The sequence below is a fragment of the Otolemur garnettii genome, unplaced genomic scaffold, assembly GCF_000181295.1.
Source record: "Otolemur garnettii isolate 467f Iridium unplaced genomic scaffold, OtoGar3 scaffold00022, whole genome shotgun sequence".
NCBI lineage: Eukaryota > Metazoa > Chordata > Mammalia > Primates > Galagidae > Otolemur > Otolemur garnettii.
Genome location: NW_003852417.1, coordinates 812,365 through 839,858, shown reverse-complemented (window position 1 = coordinate 839,858; position 27,494 = coordinate 812,365). Strand labels below are relative to the sequence as shown.

Below are 27,494 nucleotides of genomic sequence, written 5' to 3'. Positions count from 1 at the left end.
TACGTCCCATTCGAGATGGGGAATGAAGAGAGGACACTGTTCTTGCATGTCCCACACGTCTGGGTCACTGTGTTCGGTGACCTGCCTATGTGATCCTGTTTGTCTCAAAATCCCTTGCTAGATGTAGTATGTCCTCTGTTTTGCAAAGGTAGAACGTGGGAGATGAACTAATTAGTTACATAATTTTGGAAAAATTACTAAATTTTCTTAAAGTACTAGCAATCTGAACATTATGAAATCATGGTAAGAGGAAGCTAACACAGAAAGATCTTGCAAATTATAAATCATTGTGAATATAAGGTGTTACGTTTAAAGTATGGACCACGAACAGTGTAAACTATATAAATAACTTTCCTTTTTTTTTTTTGCAGTTTTTGGCCAGGGCTGGGTTTGAACCCACCACCTCCGGTATGTGGGGCCGGTGCCCTACTCCTTGAGCCACAGGCACCGCCCAATAACTTTGCTTGCATAAGAATGTTTTCACATGAGGCACAGTCTGTGACTGAGTCACTCGTGTGGTGAGACGTGCACGGCCTTTATCTGTTAGCACCTGATGTTCTTTGAGTATAGTCCACAGAGAAGGTGACCAAATGTGTTAGTTTGCCCAGGACCTTAGGTCTTTATTATCCAGTGAAATTATAACAGCAACCACCCATCACTCACAACAATGTCCTGGGCCAGACGAAAAATTATAGGGTCCCTCAACCTTTTGTGCTGCCAGCTTTTGTGTATCTTTTTAAACCCTGAGTCCGAGCTAGAAGCTAAATGATCATCTTTTCAATCCCCTCTTTTCATAGATTAGGGAGCAAGAGACCCTCCCCAGGGCCTTGCTGGAGTTCACAGGGCTGGCTGGAGAAAGAAGACCCGGCCAAGGCTTTCGGGTTAGACGTCTGCTGGTGACGTCGGCTTCTCTGTTTCCTGAAGGTGGGTGACAGGGTAAGGGGCGGGTGACAGGGTAAGGGGCGGGTGACACGTGGCAGGCGGGATGAGAGATGATGGTTCGGGTTCTGGGGAAGTGCTGATTCCTGTTTTTACTTCTTTAGGAATTTAAAATCAGGTGAAGGAAGAAATTTTAATGGGAGAGAGACAGAGGGGAGGGAGGAGGAAGGGAAGAAGAAGAGGATTGGAGGAACGAGAGAAGGAGAAGTGAAGAAATGAAAGGGTGCTGGCTGGATGCAGCCGCTGACAGTTGCCAGGGGCCGGACTCCGTGATTGTTTAAACAGTTACGGGTCCTAAGAGAGAGGAGTCACAGTGGACCCCGTGGAGACGTGGAAACTCTGACGGGGTGAGCAAGCTGGGAGCAGAGTCTGCCACACGCTGAAGCCTGGCAGAGGGTGCAGGATTAGATACTGATCAATATTTCTTTATTGGTTGGGATTTACCAAAGAGCTCGGAGCTTTCATTTGGACAATATTTCTACCTTGAAAAATAGGCAATTCCACACGTTCCCAAAACAGACAGAACAGGGACGTTTTTCCCAGTTGGTGTACTGATTCTTGTGATTAGGGACATTCCCTCACACTGTGATAGTCAAACAATTTTTTTTAGCTGTATGGGAGGTTTTATTTTGTTGGTCTGTCTTGTTTTTGTGGGGGTGGGAGGAAACCTGTGGAACTTCAGTCTATGCTTCTGCTGGCCTCTAAAACCACAGCAGCCCTGTGTTTAAGGAAAACGAATCTCATCTCATGATTGTAGGTGATTGGAACAGGGGCCACACCTGCCTCCCAGCTGGTGAGCAAGTGAATGGACCAGACCTTCCTGTTCAGGCCAATTGTGAGAGACAAACAGATTCCCAGGAGCGAGGCTGGTAGAGACCTGAGCAGGGCGGTGAAGGGCAGAAGGGGAAGAGAGGCAGGGAAAGGACAACCTGGGTGCATCTCTGTCCCTCGAAGCAAAAGAGTCAAACAGAATATGTCAACTGTGGAAGTAAATGAAGACCAACCAAAGGAGAAAAAGGTTGTTTATTCTGAGCTTGCTCTGGCCAGGGAGTCGGCATCGTCACTTGCATTTTGGCAGAGATTCAAAGGCAGGCAGGGGAGTGGGAGGGCTTCCCAGGGAATAAAGGGAGGCTTCAGGGTGCCCTGGTTGGGGGCTGTTGGCAGAGGGAAGCTGGAGGTGGCAAACCAGAGCAAGGCCTCCGTGAGATTGGTGTCGGCTTTCTCTGCTTGGTTCTACATTGGAAGACAGGACAAAAACTGGGGGACCTGTCAGCTATTTAATCGGGTCTTGGCCTTTGGCCAATCGCTATAGAAGTTGTTGTTTCGACTCCTGGCTTGTCACTAGGAATAAGGATCTGGCTTCCTGCAAGTCTGATTCTGGCCGGCCGGCTTCCTGGATTGTTTATTGTGGGTAAGGGGTTGGTTTCCCCAGGTGGCCACTGCAGGTTGGTGGGTCAGAGTTCTGTTTTGGTCTGGTGGCCCGGTCACTGTCTGTGTCTTGGGTCTCTCACCCCACTGTTCTGTGGTGGCCTCTCATTGAAAAGAGCCTCTCCCTTCACTTGCAGGGAACTGCCCCTCGGGAAACTTCGCCCCTTTTGTTTCTCCTGCAGCCTAGGTTGCTTGCAAACAGGCTCCCACCATGCGCATTTACTCTCTTGCTGGGTTGCCTTACAGAGAGCAGGTGTTTTCCATCAGGAGATTCTTCTTAATATTTAGGAAAGTAGTGAAAATGATTCATAAATATTGAAGCATAAAAACTGTTTAAACTGGAAGAATCTCCATTTGCAAGTTTTAGGCCAGTCCTGGAGATGTGGGTCAAAAAGTCCAATTATGGCGCCTCTCGCAGCCCTTTTCTGCCTTATGTGACACAGAGTTCACTTCTCTGTGTTCCCGTGTTGACAGCACAGGCGGACCAAGCACATCTTCATGAAGTCATTGTTAGAGTGTGAAGCAAAATCAGGAGAAGATCATGCTGTTATTTTAAAATGTAAACTGTGTAAGGAATAAATTATTTCTGACCGGGTTTTGTTAAAGAGCTCAAACTTGATTAATTCCTGGCCTAGATAAGCATTTACCTCTAGCAGTCATGTGCCACTATTACAGTGATTACTTTATAAAAACCAATAAACACTATCTGGAGTTAATATTTGCTCTCGAGGAAAGTTTGCCAAGAGCTTAGAATATATTTAAGAAAGATTTTGCCTGCTAGGTTTGTGTACAAAGTTTAAAACACCAAAATCCTTTTAGCATCATTAATAAAAAAAAAAATTAATGCACAAAGAATTGTACCCAGTGAAGTTGAAATCTGATCTAGAAATAGGAAAACCTTAGGAATTTTGCATAATCAGCCAAAAACTGTTCATCCCTAATGAATTCCAGCTAACCAACTCTGCTGTTGATTTAGTCTCTGAAATGACCCCTGCTTAAATCTATACCGTATGCCTTGTACGTGTGAGTCATAAATAACGGTTGAACTCTTGCTAATTTAAAGCTGAAATGGACATTGTTCATGCTATGTAGACTATGTATGGGCTGTTGGCTCCGTATACCCAGGCTGCAGTTAACAATGGGTGTTTGCTAATGTTCTCAATAGAGAAAAATAAGGAACTCATTTATGATCTTTGTACTGTGGTGTCAGGTTTAATAACTTGTTTAAGTAGGGATTGCTTTAATTTTATCTCCTCGTGGGCATATGTAAGTAAATAAGTTTGAATTCTAGTAAATGCATTAGATATTCATGTATCCTTACTATTAGCTATGGAATCCAGGAAAAACTATTTTATTACACTGGTATATGATTACTGTACAATAACTTTCTTAAAGCTAACTTTCATATCAAAAGAACATAACCATTATCCTTCAATTTAGAATTTTCTTATCTATGTAAGTCAAGGCTTGTTTCTTAACCAGAAAATGCCAAGGTTTTCTGCCACAATTTTCTCTGTTTTAGTACAGGCTTCCTGCTTAGTCAATGAGGAACAGGTGATGGGTGAGCGAGCAGAAAGCTCGCTAGGTCTGTGTCTGAGTCTTCAGATCAACTCACTTTCTGCAAATTTTATTAACTGCTGGATTTGTTGGGCCTCCTCACTTATTGGGGGCTTAAGGTAAGATTTTGGCTGATGAAGAGTAGGGAGTAAGATCTAAAATATCTTCTTCCATTCTAAAGTATATTGTATAACTAAAACGTTTTCCTAAAATGAAAGGGTGTTTTATTCACTGGGCTGTATGTATGTATCCTGAGAACGTTAGGGAGGGGAGGATGCCTTGTAAAATACTAAGGTGTGTTTATGTTTTCTCTGTGGAAATTATTTGAGAACTTCTCTAAAGATCTTTGGTTTAATTTATTTGTTTAACAAAAGGGATAGCATAGGAGGTTAGAGACCCCAGTTTAGGGCAGTGATTAGGGAAGCAGGCTCTTTGCAAGTTACTTAATATTATTCCATTTTTATTTTTTTTAATAGCAAAATGGGTCACTGGGATCATTAAATAAACAAATGAATGAAAATTGCTAATAGCTACCCTCAGGGGCCACCTCCAAGGTTTAAGCCTAACCTTAATCCTAACTACTACCCAGGAGAGAGTCTCCCTGGGGAGCAGATACCCACCAGCCTTGCACTGCCAGCCCAGCAACACTGTAGGGGAACAAACAAGGTATTGAGAGCCCAGGGAAGATCAGAGACACTGGTAGGGACTGATAGTTTACCAGGGGTCCTCAAACTTTTTAAACAGGGGGCCAGTTCACTGTCCCTCAGACCATTGGAGGGCCCGACTGTGGGCCCCAGGACAAGTCGGCTGCTAAGCAGGACAGGCAGTGGTGGCAAAAACACCTGGCAGGCCAGATAAATGTACTAGGTAGGCTGCATGTGGCCCGCAGGCTATCGTTTGAGGACACCTGGTTTGGATGAATTGTCTACCTTAACAATATAAATGAGAACGAAGTCTTTTTGTAATGGCATTTCAACCTCAAAGAAGTGGCAGCAACAGCAGCAAAATGAAAAAATCTAGGAGTATAATCCAGGGAAGTTTCTGTCCTCTTAGGGCCTTGAAGGCAAGGGCCACGCATGCTCCTTCTTTCTATCACAGGAGTTGCTGCCAAATATCTTGCCAACAACTACTAGTTACTCTTTCACCTACGAAAGCACTTCTACTGTCTCCAAGTACACGGTTTAGGAATAGATGAGCAGCCATGGTGCATGCACAGGTGCACATGTATGTCAGGGTAGAGCATCAGCTTGGCCATTTGCATGTGGACAGGTTAGATTTGCATATATTTGTAGCAAAACTTGGCAATTAAAACAATTCTAAGAGGAGTCACTGGATATCAGAATGTTATATTAAAAAGAAGTAAATTGGTAAAACTGTTAAAATTACTATATTTGTAAATTCTTTGAATTTTAAGTTTCTATTAACCTCTCCTCTTGTTCAGTAAACTTTTATTATTGATCATGTGCTTGGCACTGTGCTAAAAGGCAAAAATACACGGGTTAAACACCCTCCACTTTTATGAACTTATAATCCAGTGGAAGGAATACGTTAAACCATTATTATTATAAATTAATCAAATCTTAACTTCTTTGAAATTATTATTCCTTAATTGAAATGGATACAATAGCTGCTAGGGGGCACAGGGAGCAGAGAGCGGGTGAAGCAGGTGGAACCCAGGCCGCCCGCTGTGGCACAGGTCAGATTGGGAATGACTTCTGTAAGAACATAGCCTCGGAAATGAGTGCCGGCAGAAGAATTAGGAACATGACATAGAAAGAAAAAAAAAAGCAACCCCGTGCCAATGACTAGAGTGGGAAGAGGCAGGGAGCTTTGAAGAGACTGCAAAAGGCCGACGTGAAGAAGCCCAGGGAGCGAGAGGGCGATGCCAGGCTGCTACACCGTCCAGGCTCTGGCCGAATGGATGGACTTCCCGAAAGTCCATCCCGATAAACTATAGGATCCAGCAGGAAACACCAGGATTAGACCCTAACACACACACACACGAAAATGAAAGAACTCGGGGAGTCTACTGTCATCACCACTGTGTACGCCACTGACGGCCAGTGCTGGCTGTAAGAGAACCAAGAGGTATAGGGAGAAGGCAGACTGTCATTACTTGTAAAGAGTTAGAAAAACAAAGAACAGGAGAACCAAGCGACGATTAAACTAGTGAGAGTGCCTGGAAATGTGTCCAGATGCAACAGAGAAAATCAGTACTGGTTTTAATTTATTAGTGATCACCAACGGGAAAATTTAATGGATGAAGTATACCAGCTCTATTCACCATCCCACAGCCCCAGTGATTAATTGACACGAGGATAGGCCAGAAGTTTAACAGCAGCATTATCTGAATGAGTAGGAAGGCATTATACATAGGTCCCTATGAAAGCCTTGACCCAAACTGCGTGATGGTCCATTATTTCACTTCCAGGGAACAGGCCACGGTGTCTTTCCTGATTTACCTGTGCAGGGGCAGCTGGCCCGGCCTCTCCATGGTGGGGAGAGGGCTTTGTTTGTTTCAGTCCATGCAGATTTTACATTCCTTAATTTTTGTGCCTCTTAAAACTTACATAATGAGCCACATATGTCTTCGACATTACATTTTATCTCTGGGTTTCAAAGGGTTACATGGAGATAGGAAGCCTATTCTGTTCTTGTCGGTAAAAACTGTACTGTGTCTCCAACAAAAACTGGCTGGGGCAGAAGGGACAGCTGGGGCAGAAGGGACAGCTAAGGCAGAAGGGGCAGCTGGGCTGCCTTTGTGCTGGTTATAAAAATTCTCTGCTGGGAGCCATCGGATTGGGGCCCTGGTAAAGCATCCTCGTGAGAGCACCTTGTGCAGGGCAAAGACCAGGAATTTTTTTCTTATTTTCTATCTGCTGAGATGTTCCCTCTTTCTGGAGCATTCCCCAATGCACAAGGCTCTTTCTCTGTGTGCACCTCCCCCCCAGTCACCCGCACACATCACACATCATGTTTAAGTTGTGTGTCTGTGTCTGTGTTCCTTCCAGACTGTGGGTGCTCTAAGGTCAGGAACCACACACACCTTCACTCAATTGTCTATCTTCTCTGCTGGCCACAGAATCTGAGAGAAACCGGGTACCTAACTAAGGCTTGTTAAATTGAATTCATAGAGCGTTATTTTCTTGTAACATTTTGCCTACTGGGCTATAGGTTTCTATGAATGTATGGACATAAGTTTAACATTTTTGTTGAAAATGTCACAAGCAATTCATAAGCTGTGGCTGTAATGTCATGGCCTCGGTTTCAGTGTACAGTTTGGGAGGGAGGGAGAACGCCCAAGCAAACCTGGCTGTTGACAGAACCTGCGACTGTCCTCAGTGCTTCTCTGCCACGCAGGCATTTCCAGTGGGATGGGAGGCATGTTCCCGAGAGGAGAAACTTGGGACACCAGCACAACTTGGGAAGACTTCTTTGCCGGAGAGGCCGGTGCTGCCCACAGGGGTTTGGGGCTGCTGCAGCTGCCCTTCCCTGTCAGACATCCACAGCTGTTGAGTCACCCTGAGCACCTCCATCCCCCATGCTGATGGAAGGTCTTAGGTGAGAAGCAACATGACTGTCACGAACAAGGCACAAGCTGGGGACAGACTCGTGGTCTGCTTTTGTGCACGACATGGCATCCGTGTGCCACCAGGCAACTAGCGGCATCAGAGCCAGAGTCCACACCTTGGGGGAACTGCTGAGATTTCCCGGCACAGCAGAGGCCCCTGTTATGTCCCTAGTGACTGAGATCACGGGAGATGCAGCATATTAAAGGAACCAGGAATTGCTTGTGGGGCCAGGATATTCCCAGCTGTGGTTTAGGCTGCTGGGAGGTACCGTCGTATAGGAAACATGTGTGAGTAGCAGGCTGAGAACCACCCGCTTCCTGAGTCTTGTGTCACCGGGGCCAAGATGCTTAACTAGAACATGATCCAGAATGAGCAGCTATGCAGAGGCCGGGAAGAGCAAGAGACTCACTTTTCCAGTTTGTTTATGAAACTGGAAGTGTTTGCAACTTCTTTTGCCGTAAGCATATTCTATTGATACTTGTAGCCAAGGACAGGGTGCTGCCCAGGACCCAGGGGAGGAACAGAAGTGTTGGCAAGAAGGCTCTTACCTGTGTTCCCACGCCACTCGGCAGACCCAGAGCGAACCCGCCCCCATGCCTGCTCCCTGTGGAAAACCCTCCACCCAGAAGATGTTGGGCAGGTGGAAGGATCGCAGGAGGGCAGGGCCCGCTGAGCTTCACAACCTGGGGCTGCTCCTACTTGGGTGGAAGCTTCATGAGGCACGGGGGCTGTGCAGCCCTGGATACACGTGTTCCCTGAGGAAGAATAAAGGTGAGAGACCCTGCACTGGGGTCCTGCTCAAGGAGGATCTTTAGACGCAAATGTTCTCCAGGAAACCCAGGTCAACCCAGCCCAGAGCACAGCACAGGGCCCTAGCCTGGGCGCAAATGCCATGTAAACCAGAAGTGCCTGAGGACCATTAGCAGGGGGGCTTACAGACATACCCGAGCCTGCACAGGCCAGGTGAGGGGACAAGGCAGGGTTTGGGCTGCACTGGGCTCTGCTGTGGGCCTGTGACCTCAGCAGGGAGAGCTACCCATGCTGGACCTCGGTCTTTTCATGTAGAAAATACACGGGTTGTTGGAGATGGTTTTGGGAAGGATGAAAATATCTGTCTCTCTTCAGTTGGCTGTATTAGTGTTAGGAATATTTCTTGATCCAAAGAGACCCAAAGGCTGGATGGGCAAGGATGTATTTTACTCCAGGAGGTACAGTTACATAATTTGTGGGTTCTCTAGAGAGACATTATTATTCATCGTTTACTAGGCAGTTTACACTTTCATCTAAATATTTGAATTTCAGATTTGTTTTTAACCTTTAATTCATGTTTGAAGTTTTATTTGGTTCACTGGGTATTTTCCAAAGGTAACACCTGCCTGATTTCTTTGACCCTAACATTAAGTTCTAGGAAGTATTTGGGGCCTTCTTTCAAGAATCACTCCCACTGTGTCTTTTCTAAAAATCAGAATGTATTTCATTCCTATAGTTTTCTGATTGTCTTTTTAAAAACAACAATTTTATTTAGATTTAATTTACATGCCGTACAATTTGCCCAGGGAAGTTTAGTCTTCCATTGCTTTAGTATTATTCACAGAGTTACGGATTCCTTCTTAAAGTTGGCATTAGAAAAATTTTATTACCCTAAAAATGTTACTGGATGAAGAGAGTCTGGCCACCTGTTGCTGTCAGCCAGATGCAGAGGCAGGGATTAGGTCCCCCAGCTTTTATTTGCCAGAACACCAGCATTTCTGGAGAACAGCAAGACTAGCCTGTCAGACGCTGCTCTGCCTCAGTTACAATTCTAATAATTTTATAGTGGGGAAAACCAGAAAACAAACTTAGCGTTAACCTTATCTGACAGGAAATAACACCAAAACTGTCTTCATTTTAACAATATAAAATGTTTAAACAACATAAACATCATTTTCACTTTGAAAAATGTCTAATGGAATTATTAAAGAAAAGATTGTATTATCAAAGTAACCTTTATTTTACCAATGTCATAACATTTATTATCTATACATAATTACTTTTTTTTTTTTTTGCCTGGGCTGGGTTTGAACCCGCCACCTCTGGCATATGGGGCTGGTGCCCTACCCTTTTGAGCCACAGGCGCCACCCTATAATTACATTTTTAAAAGTCTCTTAAGACAAATATTTTTTATAATCCTGGTAAAACCTTAACTAGATAATCACAAAATATATATATATGTAAATATATAAACTGAGAAGACGAGGTCAACTGCTTCAGCTTAGTTTCTTAGATTCCATCTCGTGGGCAGTCCCCTTTAACTGTCACTCCCAAGTAACTTCAGTTCCTCCGCCTGACAACAACTAATCGACTTACTCTGTGTACACACGAATGTGCCCATCTGGGGCATTTCATGTCAGTGGAATCACACGCTACGGGGCCATGAGTTTCTGTTTCCTTACACTTAGCATAATGATTTCCTATTGTAGCTCATACCAGTCCTTTATAAGACCAAATGATATTCCATTTTTGAATATACCACAATGATTCATTCATGAATTGGTGGTCATTGGGTTATTTCTACCTTTTCGCTATGGTAAGTAATGTTTCTATGACAGGGGTATGCAAGTTTATTTGTGAACCTATTTTAATTTTTCTTGGGTATATACCTAAGAATGAAACTGCTCAATCAAATGGTAACTGACCATGTAATCATTTGAGGAACTGTCAGACTTCTTTGTAAAGAGGCTGTATGACACCACCTCCCCACAGCCGTGCGGGAGGGTCCTGATTGCCATGTGTCCTCACAGCACTTATTAGAATCTTCTTGATTGCAGCCGTCCCTGTGGGGCGTGAAGTGGTGTCTAACTGAGGTTCTGATTTGCATCTCGCCGATGACTAATGACTCTGAGCATCTTTCATGTACTCATAGGCTCTTGACGCTTCTTCTTTGCAGAAACCTGCCTTTCAAGGTGGCCGTGTTGGAATGCACATCACAGCCCTGTTGGTTGGCAGTTGTCTGCTGGCCTTCCAAGGCAGGGCAACTGGAAAATAATTTGAGGTCTGGAGATTTGGGAAACGACAGGACGGTGGTTAAGGACACATAAGGATTGTGGTTTTATTACTCTCCACCTCCATTAAAAAATAAGTACTACATAACTGCTTTTATGAGACAGTAAAATCTATTGTTATATATACTCAATGCGACATGATATAACACAGCTTTCAACTTTAATATCTTCATTTTATGTACTTGATTAGGATAATTTCTATTTTCATGATATTGTCTTTATATCATAAAGAAATACTACTGGTTCAAGAGAAATCAGCTTTAAGTATAAAGATCATAGTTTATCTTAGAAATATAAGCACTCAAATTAGAAAATTAAAGTAAAACAAATAGTCCAGATTACATTCTTCTGCTTTAAGGGCCGTTGCTGAATTTGAAGGAGCACCATCCTATTCTTTCTTTCTCTTTGGATCTCCTATCAATTTCATCTCCAATTTCCCATGTGGTTTTTATAGGAAGAGAGTCCATGGTGGTGCGTCTGAGTGAATTCTCATCTCTGGAGTCTGAGCTCTTTTAGAAGCTTGTCTTAGTCATGCTTTAAAAACCTCTTCTCAGGGGGGAAGCTGCTACTTTGGTTCTTACCCCTGATTGGTTCTCACCTGGGAGGTGTAAGTAAATTAGTTGTGGATCCCAGGCAAACGCTTTTCCTCAGCTCTCTCTTCTTTCTCTCTCTGCATTTCCAAAGGACTATTTGGTTTTGGGTCTAAGGAACCAGTAAGGACCAGTGGTAGCTCAGCACAGGAACCCGGGTGAGCACAGCTGTTAACCTGGCGTGTGGGGCTGCCATGCTAGAGGGGTACAAGGGCCCAGGGTGCCTGCATGGTGAAGTCTTTGCATGGCAGGTGTTGGGACCAGGAATTCAGAGGAGGAGAGAACCTGCCCTTATTAACAAGCAGGTGTTATCCAGGTAGATTAATCAGAGAGCTCATTCCAGTGGAAGGACCAGACTGATGAAGGCCTGAGAGTGGACCTGCTGACTAGTCTGTGAGGCTGGACTAGGCTGTGTGGGTGCTGTGAGGGGGGAGCTGGACAGGACAGCCAGACTCCACTCCCCATCACATCACACACAGCCAGCTCATGTTATTCTTCCCACTGACTGCAGTTTGACTTCCTGGAACAAAAAAGAGTGGGTTGAATAATTCTTCCTTCAGCGCTTTTCATACATTTGATAACAGGTCTAATTTCACTCCCAGCTCTTCTGTTTCCCGGGCTACACAGGCCCATTCTTCCACTCTTCCCTCATAAAATCTGATGGTAGAGGCTGCCAAAGTCTCTACTATCATGATATATGATATATATATATATATACATGATATACCACTGACTATGTCTCGATTTGCAAATTTTCTTCTTAAAATGTGGCTTCCCAGCACACATCCAGCCCTCCAGATGTGGAGTGCATGGAGGGATGTAAGTGGCTGTCTTGGCCTCTGTGGTGAGTGCTGAAGACTGGTGCTGCAGCCCTCAGTCCAGGGCAGCTCATTTCAAATCTTCTGCTTACCTGCTAAACCAGGTGCTTTCATCCTTGAGCATGTTACTATTTGATTCAAAATACCAGACTGGATACACGTAGACACACACACACACACACACACACGCACACACACCCGCACACGCACACACACACACGCACACACGTAACCTGCTAGTTAATGAGAACAGGTTGTCTCCTCCTCTCTGAGTATATAGTATTCACTGGGCTAGCTTTGGTCCGTGGTTAGCGGTATGCCTGAACCTTTTAAAAATCTCCATTCAGCTGTCTAATCTCACTGTGCATGGTATTAGCTGAAGATTTTGGATTCACGAAATTGTCCAGTTTCTCTCCATCCCACTCTTGAGTAACATTATTGATAGTAACCAGAGTCAGCCTGGACCCGCAGTCCCAGTTTTATGATCTTCAGCTGACAACAGTTCTCCCTGTGCTGATGTGATGCAGGTACTTCAGAAGGTGCTGTTCACTGATGAACAAACGCTGGGAGCAGCGTTTCCTTGTAACCCTGTGGATTTCCTATCGTGATAAACTGAGATGCTTATTGAAATGCACATTCCTGGGCCTCACTGGCGTCCTGCAGAATCAGAGACGAAAGGATGGGTGTTTTAACAAGTGATTCTCATGAGTGCCAGAGTTTGGATGACTAAAGTAGTCATGCTGTCTATAGTGTGAATGCTGAATGTGGTCTGGGATGCGCGGTTTGCCTGTGGCTTGGTGCAGTGGGCTGTGGCATTATACACAGACAAATGGGCTTCAAGTGGCATGTTGGTGAAAGGAAGCCAGAGAGTATCTTATGTAAAAATCTGCAGTCCGTGACATCCTCCCTGTGATCTAGCCCCGTGCCCAGGGCAGAGAGCATCTTTGCAGCATTCGTGCAGCACTATTGCCGCACTCCTCAGTCACTGCTATACTGGGACAGTGACAGTTCCACGCTGGCTACATGAAGTGGCTGATTTCCTTCTTGAGTGGCAACCCCTCCCCGCAGCCCTGTCAGACTCTGGAGCCTTGAGACAGAGGGAGGGAGCACTGCCTCGCAGCTCTTCCTGCACTGAGCTCTGAATTCACACAGGGGAGACAGCCGGGGCTTGGCAGTGGATGAGGGCAGAGTATCCTGAAAACATATTTACTGAATCACAGCTCTTCCCCTGCCACCCGCTATTTACCCGTCTAGCGCGGCTGCCAAGGTTCCACCTATTCTCCTGTGACTCTGACGCCACGCAGGATTTGCAGAGCACTATTTTTAAAGCTAGTCGTGAACATCACATTTTTCCTCTCCGTAGACGATTCTAATATCTGTCTGTCAGACATCCCTCGGCTCTCGGCGACTTCATCCAGCTCCACAGGCTCTCCCGTTATTTTCGGAGTCAGCTCACATGCTGCCCGGGGCTTCTGTGGGGACGTGTCACTGTGTGGCTGCTTCTCTCCCCTGGTGGTTAGAGGAGCGTCTGGAGGTGATTCTAGATTTTCCCAACATCTGACCACACCTGCTCCGTGGTGACTCGCCACTCACCGTTCTTACACCAATGTCCCTTCTGAAATGGGCCTCAGGGTCTTTCCCTGGCTTCTTACTTATCAAACCCGTCTCTCCCTCAATGCCTGTCATTCTCTTTTGTCTTTGAATATTGACAAGGAAAAGCTCTTTAAGAAATGAAGACATATTTTTTCATTATAGAAACAAACGTGGCCATTTTTAAATTTATGGTATGTAGAAATGTAGAAAAGTATCTGTCATTGGTGAGTCACCGTAAGGACTGGTACAGTCTGGTGCCGTTTGGTGGACTCTAGCGTGTGCCCAACTTCACGTTGTCCTCACACCCTACTTACGCTTTGGCGTCTTTCTTCTCCACTTACCCAGGCAGGTTACCTGCTTCACGTCACCATGGGAACACCAGCATAAAAATTACCACGTGGGGGTGACTTGTTGTTCATCATTTATAATGTTTCTTATGCATGAAAATGACCCCTGATGGGCATCTTTGTTATCAAGCTTCTCTCTCTCTCTTTGGTCATTTCTGCAGAATAAAACCAAGAAGTATTATTAATATTATTATGGGATGTGTATCAGGTTCTTGCCACGTGTTTCCAGTTTGCCTTCCCAAAGGGTTGAATCCCTTCCCTTTCCTATCAGCAGTGTGTGAGGAGATGGGCTGTAGCCTGTGCAAACCTAGTTCCACGTTCTCAGGGGAAAATAACTTTCCCCGTTAGGATTAAGGGGAAAGCGTTTGCATGGTCAAAGCAGATCCCCAGGCAGGTTCTCTGAGCACAGGGCCTCGAATACTCAGCAAATCCCTTCTTCACGGGGAATGATACTGTGAGCTTCCCAAAGTGGGTGAGGGGCACGAGCCATAAATAAAAGGCGATTATGTGCTTTTTGCTTTTCTTTTGACCTTTTAAGCATTATCTGACTCAAACGTAATGGATTCCTCCAAGAGCAAGAGAGAAGGTCAAATGTCAAAAACTACTTAAACTTCCTGTGTGTTACCTGGGAACCAGTTCACATAGATCAGTCCAGAAAGTCCTAGTGGTGACAATCGGAGTGGGTCACTCCTCAGAGAATATTACTGTTGCCTGTGGTGTGCTAAATGGTCTAACTGCCACCATGCAGAAGACTCAAACCGTTAAAGTGGAAATGGAATTCGGGGGGGGGGGCAGATGGAAACACGAGAACTGGGGAATCCCGGGGTATCAGGTGTGATTTGGTGTGAGCCCCCCTCACCGCGCTGCCTGAACCCCCCAGTCCAGGCCTTCACCTGCCGGCTGGGAAAGAAAGAAACTTGGAATCAAATGAGTTGGGTCTAAAATCCTGGTCCTGCTACTTTTTCCAGGCTCCTGGGAAATTTGCCTAACTTCTCTATGAAAACAGGGCAATTTTTTAGAATCAATAACATTTCTTTTTAATGTAGTGCATTAAATTAAGAAGCATGAGTAATTCGCATGAAATTGTAATATGTGCATAGATATTATTCAAAAATGTCTTATTTCTCTCTCTCCCTTCTCTTAGAGCCCCCGAGTGTGTGACAAGACCTGTCTTGTCCTACAGTTTCCAAATCATGGTTTCCTAATCCTGGAATATGTCAGTGCAAACTGATTTCTTTTTACTTTAATCTGCTAATTGCCATGGCTTGGGGGCATTTTCCTTTGGTTTTTCTTTTCTTTTCACTGTATTTTCAAGCACTGACCAAGTCATTCTCACAGATTCCTGGGGAGACGGTTTGGGTTTGTAGGGATGTTTCCATTCCAGGCTTCTGTGTCTTTTTAGCTTTTACCCTTCCCAAGGCAGGGGAGGTATCTTTGTGTCCCCCCAGATGCTAGCGCTGTCCCTGAGAGGACATCCCACCCAGATTCTTTTGGAGCCTACCCTGCGAGGCACTGGAACTCCAATCGGGAATGAGGCTGGTAAAATGTCTGGGCTCCCAGGGCTCCCAGGGCTCCCAGGGCGTCTCAGTCCTTTCCCAGTTGAATTGGGAAAGAAAGAGGCTCAAAGACAGGAGAAGGAGATCCGGCTGGATCCCGAGGTGTGAGAGAGTCGTCTCCATTCTGCTTCACAGGGCACGGTGTAAGTCTGAGAAATTACCAATTAGCTGTATTAAAGGAAGAAAGTCATGGATTGCACATGGTTTTCTACATTGCACCCCCACCCCAACCCCCCAAACAGCCATTGTTTTCAGAGTGGTAGAGACACCAGACATTTTACATGAAATCTGAAATCATTTAATAAGTGCCATGAGCAGGAGGTTAGGGTCTCGCAGAAGCACGAAGATGGGGCCTCTTACGGGAAGGGTCTTGTCAACATATGGCTGAGTTAGGAGGCTTGCAGGCTGCGTAGAAGAAGAGGGTGGGTGTTTACAATAAGAGAACCACATGTGAATAAGCCTTGAGCCCTGCAGGGCAGCCTATCTTTGAAGATCTAAAAGTAGATTAACTTGGGGGGATTACAGGGTGGGTGTAGCAAGTTATTAGGTTGGAGGCTGTGTTTCAGGGGCCTTGTAGATACCTAAAGAGTTTTGACTATTGGGGTGACACTGCTGTGAAATAGCAGCCTGGCTGATGTGGGGGAGTGGACTTGAGTGGGGCAAGATGCAGGGAGGGAGACGGGAGACTGCTGGGGTCACCCGGGAGAGGCCTGGCAGTTCCCTGGGCTGGATGTGGTGGGGGGGAGTGATCCGGAGATTGTGGTGGGGAAGTAAGGTAGGACCACCAGGAGGTGATAGGTGTGGACATTTGGCAGCTGGAGAAATAAGAATCACACTCCTGGAAATGATCCTCTTCACTTACAGAAGAGACACAGATAGTTGAATTGGGAAAGAAAGATGACGAGTTTGGGAAATTCTGAATTTTAGGTGTCCGTGGGACATTGGGGTGGAGATCTATGAAGTGGGAACTCACATGCTCAAGTCTGAGACTTGAATGACCTAATGTCATTCAATGCACCTTTCAATAAGCCAAGGAGTGGACAAAGCTGCCCAGAGGGAATTCAGACAGTTAAAAGAGCCTCTAGGTTACAGCAAAGCTGGTTGGAATGGTGACGGTGTGACTCTGGGCAGCCACAGTGGTGTAGGAGAGGACTCATCTGAACTGAGAAGTGGTGGGGGTTGGGACTGAGGGCTGGGGGCCATCTAGTTGTCGGGGCTCAATAAGGAGGCGGGAGGACTCAGAGGTGATGATCAAATGTGGATGTCCTAATTGCATCAGAGGACAGATGGTGGGGCCGTCCACAGGGCAGGTCTCTGGAGAGGCTGTTGCTGGTAGATGTTTAGCTCTGTTTGGGGGTCAGAGCCGGACCTTTTATTAGATGGGATTTCAGTTGTAAGAACCAGTTTGTACCTTGGAGCACAATTGTGTTAGCCTTGGAATAAAAGAGGCCTTGGATCTACATGGCCTGGCAAGTCACAAGGTTTTGCTAAGAATCTACAGTTTTGATAGATTTTGCTGAAGGACACAGATTGCCTTATTGCTGGCAATCCTTTCCTAATGAGGAGTTCTCCTTTCGGATAACCAGGAAAACAATAAAGAATCCAGCAGGTCCTGAATTGTGGGACGCACTATAGAGTGTTAGGATTTTGCAAGAGGAGGGGTCAGAGCAGCAGCCAGGGATTATCAGCATTGCTTTCTGAAGGCGCAGGGCTTGAGCTGGGTTTGGAAGAGTGCAGGATAGAGACCCTAGGTCTTGTGAACATACAGCGATGAAAACCACTGTCACCCGGGGCCCTGGGCTTTGGGATTCTGCACATCCTCCCAGGCCACCATGCTGGTTTAGAGTCTGGGAACTGGGATTTGGAGGTGGTCATAATTCATCTCTCTTGAGCTAATGAACAGCTCTCCAGCCTGACCCTGCCCTCCCTGAGCATTTGGTGGGATCCTCAGTGCTTGAGTTTTTTCTGGTGTTCAGGAGATTTGGTGCAGGGCACACCTGCCTCCTTCTGTGTGGAATGCCGGGCCTGGATGGCTAAAGAAATGACAGGCCAGGGCTTGAGCCAGTGGACTCTGCTTCCTGTCATGCCCAAACTGCCCATGCTGTCAGCTGCCCCTTGCTGGGGGACCAGTGACCCACACAACTGCAACCTGGACCTCTGTTGGTGATGACAGCAGCTCAGAACATAATGACCAAATCAGACACAGCTTCTGCATCTAGACATGGGATTCAACCTAGACATTGCAGATTCATGAAAAAATGATAAAAGGCTGTGCGTGTGAACATGTGCCTGTGTGCGCATGTGTGTGCCTGTGTGAGGGAGAGAGTCTGTGTTTTTAACATGTTGCCAGTAATGGCAGCAGACACCCTCTGGGCTTGGGGGTGTTGGGAAGAGGCTATCTTGTGCAGAAGGGCTTCCCCAGTGCCTGGGATGAGTTCTGATTCCCTGCTGTGGCCTCCATGGGCCCCACAGCACAGGCCCAACATGCCTTTCCTGGGCCTGTCCCACTGAAGCCTCCCTCACACCCCAGCCTGCCCTCTTCCCAACCCTTATCCCAACCTGCCCATTAACCACTCAATACCCATGGACTCAACATTCCTCTAACTGGGGGTCTCCCTGCCCTAGGGTCCAGCCCATGGTTTCACTCCTTCTGAGTGTCATCAGGAAGTCTGTCACACCCAAGGCCAGATGAAGTTTCTGTCCTTTCAATGGCAATAGGTTAGAACTCAAGAGACAAGGGCCATTTAAAAGATCCCATCATACCTCTATTCCCTCTGAAAATTCAGTGTCCCTGTGATGTCCAGGCAGACATCACCTGCACAGTGCTAGCAGGGTTTACTGATGTGAAGCTGCAGAGGACCGAGCCCCTTGAGGAGGCCACCCTTAGTGTCAGGACTTACACATGTGGCTACTTCTCCACCTGGGAGAGAAGTCAGCTCTGCCCAATACCAAAAATCTCACTTCTGGGGGTTTATCCGAAAGAAGTAGAAGCAGGACGGTAAGGAGAGATATTTGCGCTTTCCTGTTCATTGCAGGGTTATTCCCAGTAACCAAGATACGCGATGAATGTTTCCACTGAGGAATGAATGGAGAAAGAAAATGTGGTATCCATACAAGAGAATATTATCCAGCCTGAGAAAAAGAAACAAATCTTGGCCTTCGCAACAACGCGGTGAACCTGGAGGTTTGTATGTCAGATGAAGTAAGAGAGGCCCAGAAGGGCAGGCACTGTGGTTGTGCTCAGTGAGGAATCTAACTGGCTACACTCCAGAGGCAGAACGGAATAATGGTCGGAAGGAGCTGAGGGGTGGGGACCGGGGAATCAGTGTTCACGGGCCACCCACTGTCAGTTACAGGCGATGAGGTGTTCTGACGTCTGCGGCAGAACACAGTGCCGTAGATGACGCAGTGTCGGACACTCCGAATCTGTTGAGAAAGTAGGTCTCCTATTACGCGTTCTTACCACAAAAGCAAAACGAACTAGAGCAAGTGGCAGAAGGAGCCTGGGGGTGGGGGGTTACCTCGACTGCGCTGAGAGGACGGCAGGTGCTGGCCCAAACCCGCCCAACTGTGCGTGTTCAGTGTCTGAGGCTCTTTGTGCATAACTATACTTCAAAGAAGTTGTAAAAAACGCCACTGTCTGTGTCAAGTCTCCCGGACCCTCCTCGCTCCCCTCTCCTGGGGACTCACTCACGCCCTCCAGAGTTGCTGCCATCTGAACTCAAGCATCTGCACCATTTTCTTCCAACGTCACTGTGGTGCTTTGGGGGCATGTCTTCAGCCCTGACCGGACTGCGCCCCTCTGAGGGGAGGGGGGCTCCTCCCTGAGTCCCTCTCGGGGCCCCTGCTGTGGTAGACGCCAATGGAAGATGTTGCTTCCAGGAAACAGTGCACCCCCCAGGCTGGAAGGCTGGGAGGGAAGGAACAAATGACAGGCAGATTCTCTGTCACTGCCAACAACTGGGACAGTTTAGCCTAAAGCTGCAAAGAGCCCAAGCATGGGGAGGGAGCTGGGCGTGTGTCAGACACCAGGAGCGGGATCACGAGAAGCCCACACCTTCCTCTTCCCTGCTAGTCACCAGGGGAAGTGAGGGAAAGGGTGAGGTGTCAGGTGGCCCTTCCAGGGTGGCAGAAGAGGAAACACCCTGGCGTTTTACTCAGCGGGAGCATGTGCCGGTGGGGTGTGGGGGAGGGATCCTGCCTTTACTTCCTCCCAGTTCCACGTCCTCCACACCCTCGGTCCCCTACCTCCCCACCAGCCAGGCCTGGGTGACAAGACACACCACAGGGCTGTTACCGTCATTGACCAGCATGAAGCTGTGAAACCTCCAGGCACACGGAGGGGCTCACTCGGTGTTTCTCCTCACCCACAATTACACATTCGAGTGGGGAGAACAATCTTTTAACTGGTGACATTTGCACAGTGTTGTCCCTGGGTCAGGGTGATAAAAGCTTCCCCCTACCAAGAGCTCTGCACACATTATGTTCAGTCCTCCCGACACACTGACACACACGGATCCTGATGGTACAGAAACCAAAGCCCAGAGACGCTAATGATTGCTTGAAAACAATCTGCATGGTGGAGAAGGCGCTGAGCTAACCCAGCTCTGCACGGGACCGCACCAGTTCCTCTTACTATACTGCCCTGGGGATCGGCCCTCTCGGACTCCCCTCTCTCCCTCTGTTTAGAGAAGGCGGAAAGCAGAAGCTGACTCCCAGCAGCTGGAGCTGAGTGAGAATTGCCTTCCTGCAGTCACAGGGACCTGTGCGGGATCAGAAGGCAGATCTGGCGTGGCAGCCGCCGGCCATCCTCTCCCTGCGGCTGCAGAAAGGGAGGTGCCTGGCGGTGGGTGTCCGGACCCCACGCTGCAGGCCGTCTGGGAGGGCCGGGGCTGGGGGCAGCAGCATCTTCTCTCCCGGCTCCTTGCTCATAACTACGGTGTCACCAACAGCTGGGCAGGAGCTCCTTCCCTTCCCTTCCCTTCCTCAAGTTTTTCCAATGGCCCTGTGAGCACTGATTCCTTTTAATACATTTTTTGTGTTCCAAGTACCTGGAGCACCTCCTCTGTCTCGTGCTGGATCCTGACACACTCGATCACGCTGCAGAGGGGGTGAGGACTCCCGGGTGATGAGTTCTGAGCGTGTGATTGTGCACGTAGTCACAGCATCCCCACACAGAGTTCCTCTCTCTACATCACCCTGCCTCCTCTTTTGATCCATGATGCCATAGACTTTTAAGACTAGCTAACAGACGTCTGGTTTTCCTGCCTCTGAGCGGTGTTACTAGAAGTCCGACAGTAAGTGAAGCCTTGCTCTGGGTTCTTGGGGAATCACCGTGTCACCTGGGGTGGAGCATCTGTGCTCCAAGACAGCTGAAAAGTTGCCCTGGGTGGGTGGGGATGATCTGGGACCTGGAATGCAACCCGAGCTTGTTGAACTGACTCTTTTATAAAATTAATCTGACATCTATTGATTTTGACGGGGAATGTCATCAGACAGAAGATGACAGTTTGTGTTACTTGACTTATTTCAGGCCAGGAAGTAAGTGATAGAAAAGGTAATATTTAGACATTAAATTTAGATTTACAGAATAGTTTATGAAGATGGTCTTTCCCTGGACATGACCTGAATGCATGATAATGTTACACAACAACAACAAAAGCACAATTACCTGTGGGCTACAACTTATTTCACTGGGACCACAGCAGAGGCCGGGGGCCAGGTTGGGGTGGGGTGGGATGTCTGTGTCACCTGTTTCTCCTCCCTGAAACTTCAAAGGAAAAAGCACAACAAGAACTAAATTGTCACGAGGTCTATGCCTTACATGACCTAGGGTGACAGAAGGATTTGGGAAGGAAGAGATATGAGCGGCCCAGAGTGTACTGTGGCGAGGAGCAGTGGAGAGGTGGCCAGCGAGCCACGATGGCCACGTCCAGCTGGTGTAGGCACAGGGGAGAGTCACACTGTGTTTTGGAGGGAGACAGTAAGTCAGAAGGGCGAGAGAGTCTTGGGTACTCAGGGATATGGGGATAGAATAGGAAAGAAATTCAATAAGAATTGTGCTGAACTGTGCACATGAAATAGACACGAATTCTTATATGGGCTTTTTTATAAACATAATATTTCTAGATTGAACATCACGAGTGATGGTTTTGTAGGTAGGAGGTACAGGAAAAAATACAATTTCTTAGCGGTTTTATTTTTATTAGTGTTAGAAAATCAGAAGAAAAGAAATAAAAAAAACGCTAAGGGAGAGTAAGACAAGCAAATGACCTGCGTTTCCGGAAGACCTGCTCATTTCTGGGCCTGGCCCTAGGTCCTGGAGGAAAGATGACGAGTGTAATAGTCCTTGCTCTTGAGCACATAAGCGACAGAGAGATACACGTGTCTTTGTAAGGAAGTGCTAGGCAGAGTGTCACAAGGGAGGTGTTGACAAAGAGCTTGGACAGCCTGATGATCACAGCATTCTACCCGCCATATGCACTGTTGAGGAAGACGTCTAGATGGACATGCTGGGGGACAGTGCCAAATGAACCCCCAGTGGTGAGCAGTGGGGCTGTAGTGCAGTGTTGCTGACATAGACTGTGGGCACACAACAGACCACAAGCATGTACTGAATGTTACTACACAACATTGGGCTAAGCGTTGAGAAGGCATCGCCTTGCTCAATCCTCTCCTTGACCTAGGTGCCTTTGAGTTAGTTATTACGATTGCCCTTATGTTAGGAAAGGAGAAACTGAGCTGTCATCAGGGCGAGTGATTTACTCAGATGTGGCACGCAGTTGCCAGGGACTAGGGTTGGGATGGAGGGTTGGTCCCAAGGCTGTACCCTGTAGGAAAGAGGGGCAGGAATGCCTGGGATGGAAGGTTAGGGCCCGCAGTCCCCGGTGGGGCCTTGTGGCTTCATTTAGCAACTAAAGAAGAGGGGACAAGCAGGCTGAACTGAAAAGGGAACAGGCTGGAGGCGGCAACCCATCTGAACCACTGTGAAGGGACAGGGGGAAGTGTAGGGGTGGTGGCAATGGCATCAGAAAAGGTGAGTGTTACCTTGTGGTTTATTTTAGCGTGTTGCGTGTGTGTGCTTGTCACACATATGTATGTATGTAAACACACACTATGCAAGTCAAACTAATTTAAACCACAGCCAGGGGGCACTTAGCTGACATTTAGTACACACTGGCTGGGGGCATGCACTAATCCGAGATCCATACTGGAGAGGCAGTTACTATGAGCCCTTCTGCTGAACTTAATTCCCATTGCAATTAGAGGATTTATTAAGTAACATGGTGGATATTATTAAAAGGTGGGTGATTTTTTTTGTTGTTGTTGTTGCAATTTGGCTGGGGCTGGGTTTGAACCCGCCACCCTTGGCATATGGGGCTGGCACCCTACTCACTGAGCCACAGGTGCTGCCCAAAAGGTGGGTGATTTTTCACCAGTGAAATTAATAGTGTGTAAGATATATATACAGTCGTGTCAAGGATGCATAAAACTCCTTATAAAAAATCATTAAGAAGAACAGGAAAATGGTCAAAAGATGAAAACACATCTCTCGGCCAATACATACCTGTTTTTTATGCGATTATGGTAATGAGAATCAAGAACACTCTGAGATACCATTTTCTGCCATTTGGTTGGAAATAATTAAGAAATTGACGGTACCAAAGGATGGAGAGATGTTATTGCAGAAGAGCTCTTGAACGTTGCTGGAAACAGAGTCTGTTTTTACAATCACAATGAACCACACTTGGACATTTTCTCCTAAAAGCTTCATCTACCCTATTGGCCTAGTAATTCCACAACTCAATTCATTTTAGTTAATTATTTTTTTTTTTTCAGGAAATTTCTTGCTGTGTTTCGTGGGCCAGAGTGTGATGGTGTCATCATAGCTCACTGCAGCCTCCAACTCCCCGTCTCAAGCAATCCTCCCACCTCAGCCACCTGAGTAGCTAGGACTACAGGTGCGTCCCACCATGCTTACCTAATCTTCTTATTTTTGTATAGACGGTTCTTGCTAAGTTCCTCAGGCTGGTCGTTTGCAACTCAATTCATACTCAGGATAAACTTGTGGACGGGCATCACTAGAGATTATACAGCAGTATTGTAGCAGCATTGTCCAAGGAGGAGAGAACGACTGGGAGTAACGTAATGTCCATGGGTTAGAAAGTCCATACACAGTAGATGGTGTTCAATAATCAAGGCAAACTACAGCCACGCGCAGCAGCATGGAGGAATATCTATTAATAATATTAACAGGTGAAAAAGTAAGTCCCCAAGATTACATTAAACATAATAACTCCAGGTTAAAAATAATTAAAATTAAAATATGCATAGATGCTTCTTTGGGAGCAAGGCCAACCTGGTAGGTGTACATGAACAGGAGATCGAGGGATCAGCGAGCCCAGATTTCTGGTTATTTCTGGTGAAGGTGGGTTTGGAATGGAAGCACCATAGATGTGGCTTACTTTCAAGGTTTAGCCTTTTTGTTTCTTAGCTGGTAGAGGCATCAGTACTTAATACATAATTAAAAATACTAATTAAATAAAACTGATGGAGAAACATATGTGGACTGGCTCAAAATACCCTGTAGTCAGTTCTACCCTTGTGTGAACAAGAGATAAAAATCCAGAAAGCCTAACTGCCAACATCCTTTGGAATAGACTCTCAGGCTTGGGGTTCCAAGCCTGACTGTTTTAGCTGATTCTGGAAGGATTTTTGTCATCTGATTTGAACTAGAATGTCAGCTGAATGGTGCCGCTAGAATATTGCCACATCAGCATTGAGTGGATATTTCATGAAAAATAGAGTTCTGGAAGGAACAGAGAGCTGGGCTCAAACCAACACAGCAGGTTGTTGGATGGCATTAGTGCCGACGTACTAAGTATATATGTGTCAGAATTCAGTCTGAGACTTGCCTTACTGCAGCATGCCACCTGAAATTGTGAGGGAATGAACTCAGAGCCTTTAGTGACTCCAACTTCTGGAGGCCTCGGACATCTACCAAAAAGTGTGCCGTAACCAGGAGAGGGATGAGCGTGGCTTTGGGTGATGTGCAACGTGGATTTGTTAGGAGGGTGAATGTACATAGATCAAACCAGTGATGGGATGGGAGAAGGAATCATGGGAAAAGTTTCCAAAATTAGACTAAAGGGGGGTTTCCTATAGCATGAAAGTTTCATTGACCACAGAAAGAACTCTGTAGAAAGAACCAGATGAAGGTGAACAAGGGTGAGCAGGGTTTGACGTTGGTTGAGTTTGATTTGCTGGGGACAGGTAAGACTCAAAGCAAATTAGCACCTGGAAATTCTGGTTTGATGGGTGGAGAGGAAAGTCATGGAAAACACCTGGTCCCCCCCAGTCACATGAGGTGGTAGATGAAGCTTGAGGAGTAGCCCGAACTCCCATTGAAGAGCAGAGAGAAATACAGGCCAGTGTGGAAACGTGGGGTGTGCCTTGCTGGCATGCTAGACAAAGCGCGAGAAACATAGTCGGGACCTGCGATGTTTCACAAAGACACAGGGAGGAACCAAACAATCGAACTGAACTCTGGGAGTAGCAGGAGAGACCTGGGAGGAAGGTGTGACTGACGGTTCCTGTTCCAGAGACTCCCAGGCCAGCAACCTGAGGAGGGGGCTGTTGGGGGCGGATGGTGACTAGCCCTGAAGGGACCAAGTCTCTAGCCTGATGGACAAGTTTGGCCACGCAATTTTCAGAGTCCAATGCAAAGTGTAAAAGTGGAGGCCCCTTGTTCTAAAATTAGTAAGACTTTTAAGATGGGGACAGTTAAGCATTAAATAGAGACCTTGTAACCACCTGTGAGGTTGACCCTGCTCCAAGGGGAGGCTTAGCCAGGATGTGGGTCAAGTCCAGGGTTTTCAAGGGAAGATTTAATAAAAGGGCGTGAAAGGATGGGACCATGGTGGCAGACAGGAGCATCTGGGCAAGCAGAGAACATTGAAATCACTGAAGAAGATTCTTCTTTCTGTGTTGAGATGGGCTTTGGGGAATGTGTTTTGCAGGTGAGAGAAGCAACTCGAGAGTGAGTCAGAGGCAGAACTCGCCTGCGGTTTCATTCTGGGACAGCTGATGTCCACGGGCAGACGAGAGCCCCAGATGGTTTTCAGTCTGGGACGTCAGGGTATCTGCTCCATGCCAACAACGTTAGGAAAGATTCAAGTCTAGCAAATCCCGGGCAGCAGTGATTATTAACAGAAAACGTATCTTTAAACAAAAAGCAAGCAAGCTTGATAAAACTGCAAGTAAGAAGCTCTTCGCACTGTGGGTAGAAAGTGGAGAGAAGGTTCAATTACTGCTCGGGGCAATCAGCTGCCAAGTAACACCAAGTAGTCTGCTAGTCTGCTCTCGTGAACTGCGGTGGCATTGTTATTTCTTTTCTTACTAAATAGTACATTTGACTTTTTAAGTTATCAAAGCTGTTTGTGGAAGTGGACAAAGTGGATTGGGTAAGGTTATGGGTAAGTGATGTGCATTGGGTGGTGCAGGGACCTGGGAACTCTCAAGTTTTCAAGTTCACCTGAAAGTCCCCCCACAGTAGGTTTTTGAAGTCCAATATCAGAAAGAGAACATGAAAATCACTGAAGAAGAACTGATTCATTCAGTCAGCTGGGACTTAGAGCCAGACAGACCAGAAATTTGAATTTTGACTTTGCCCCAAATAGCAGAATGACTTGGAGCAAAGGCCCTTTGCCTTTGTTTGCTCATCTTTTAAATGGGATTATGGCTAACTTCTCATGGATTGTGTGGCGCGGAAGAGATTCACCATGCTGAAAGGTAGCCGGCATTATGCAGGAACTCAGTGGATTCCCACTCTGTAAGGAATTGTGGGGGAAGAAAGGGAATGAAAGGCTTAGAGGAAAATAAGAAACACACATGTATGTGCTAACAGGAGAGGAACAAGCAAATGAGCAGATAACATGTGTTGAAACGGCCCCCCACACCCACATGTTGTGCCCTTCTTTGCCAGTGGCCTCTTTTTTCTTCCTCGAAGAACAAATATTGACATGTTTAGGAGGTGTGTCCCGAACCCCTGGAATCCTTGCTCTACGGATGCTGGCAGACTTGATCCTAGAGACAAATGCATCTCAGTAATAGAAAATGTTTGGTTACTTAAGTGAATCGTCCGAAAACACACCGCAAGCCTTCCTCAACATAGCTGCACAATTCTTAATTTTAACTCTGTCATGAATAGCTTTAAAAATGGCCTTTATTGAATCTGAAATTGGTAGATGCTTACCAAAGAAAATTAAAAAAAAATACATTTAACTAAAAAGAACAAAACAAAACCCGTCTATACCCATCCCCTAATTTAATCACTGCTAACGTCTTGATATATTTCTTCCCATCTATCGTACTTTCATGTGGGCATGGTTGAGATTGTACTGGATAATTCACCCCACTTTTGTCCTTTAATGGCATAGAGTAAACAAGTCTCTAAATCATCATAGATTTTTAACAATTATTTTGGTAGATTTATGAGTACAAATAGCTTTTTGTCTTGGTTATGTGGATGAATTATATGGTGGTGATGCCTGGGTTTTTAGCATACCCTTCACCTGAATAGTGCACTCTGCACCTGATAGGTGGTTTCTCTCCCCTCGTCCCCTTCCCTCTCGTCCCCTTCCCCCTCCCTCTCGTCCCCTTCCCCCCCTCCCCATTCTGAGTCTTTGGGGCCCACTGTGCTCCCTGTGTGCCCCTGTGTTGTAAGATGTCCTATTGAATGTTTGCCCTGTAGGTTATTTATGTCACTATTCCCCTATAGTTGGGCATACAAGGACATTCCGTTTTTATTTTGTGGCAATATTAAACAATTTGTTAAGTATCTTGTTGAAGAAAAGCTATTCGAATCATACTTCTTAGATTTCATTTTCTTCACATACATCCATACAAGTGGAATTACAAGGCCAAAGGGCATTACTGTTTTAAGACTCTTTCACTCTGTGATTGTCAAATTCAAATCATCCTCTAAAGCACAGCACTGCGGCCCACTCTCAGCAGTGCGTGAGCTGGACATCACAGTGTCTTCTGTATATAT

The 27,494-nt window shown here is 46.4% G+C and overlaps 1 long non-coding RNA gene across 1 annotated transcript; it reads left to right on the top strand.

Moving 5' to 3' along the window:
• Window positions 1-422: 422 nt before the first annotated feature.
• Window positions 423-26,879, top strand: LOC111724364. The gene is made up of 4 exons (XR_002772668.1): window positions 423-924; window positions 18,478-18,626; window positions 23,282-23,403; window positions 25,462-26,879. It is a non-coding gene; the product is annotated as an uncharacterized LOC111724364 (long non-coding RNA).
• Window positions 26,880-27,494: the final 615 nt, after the last annotated feature.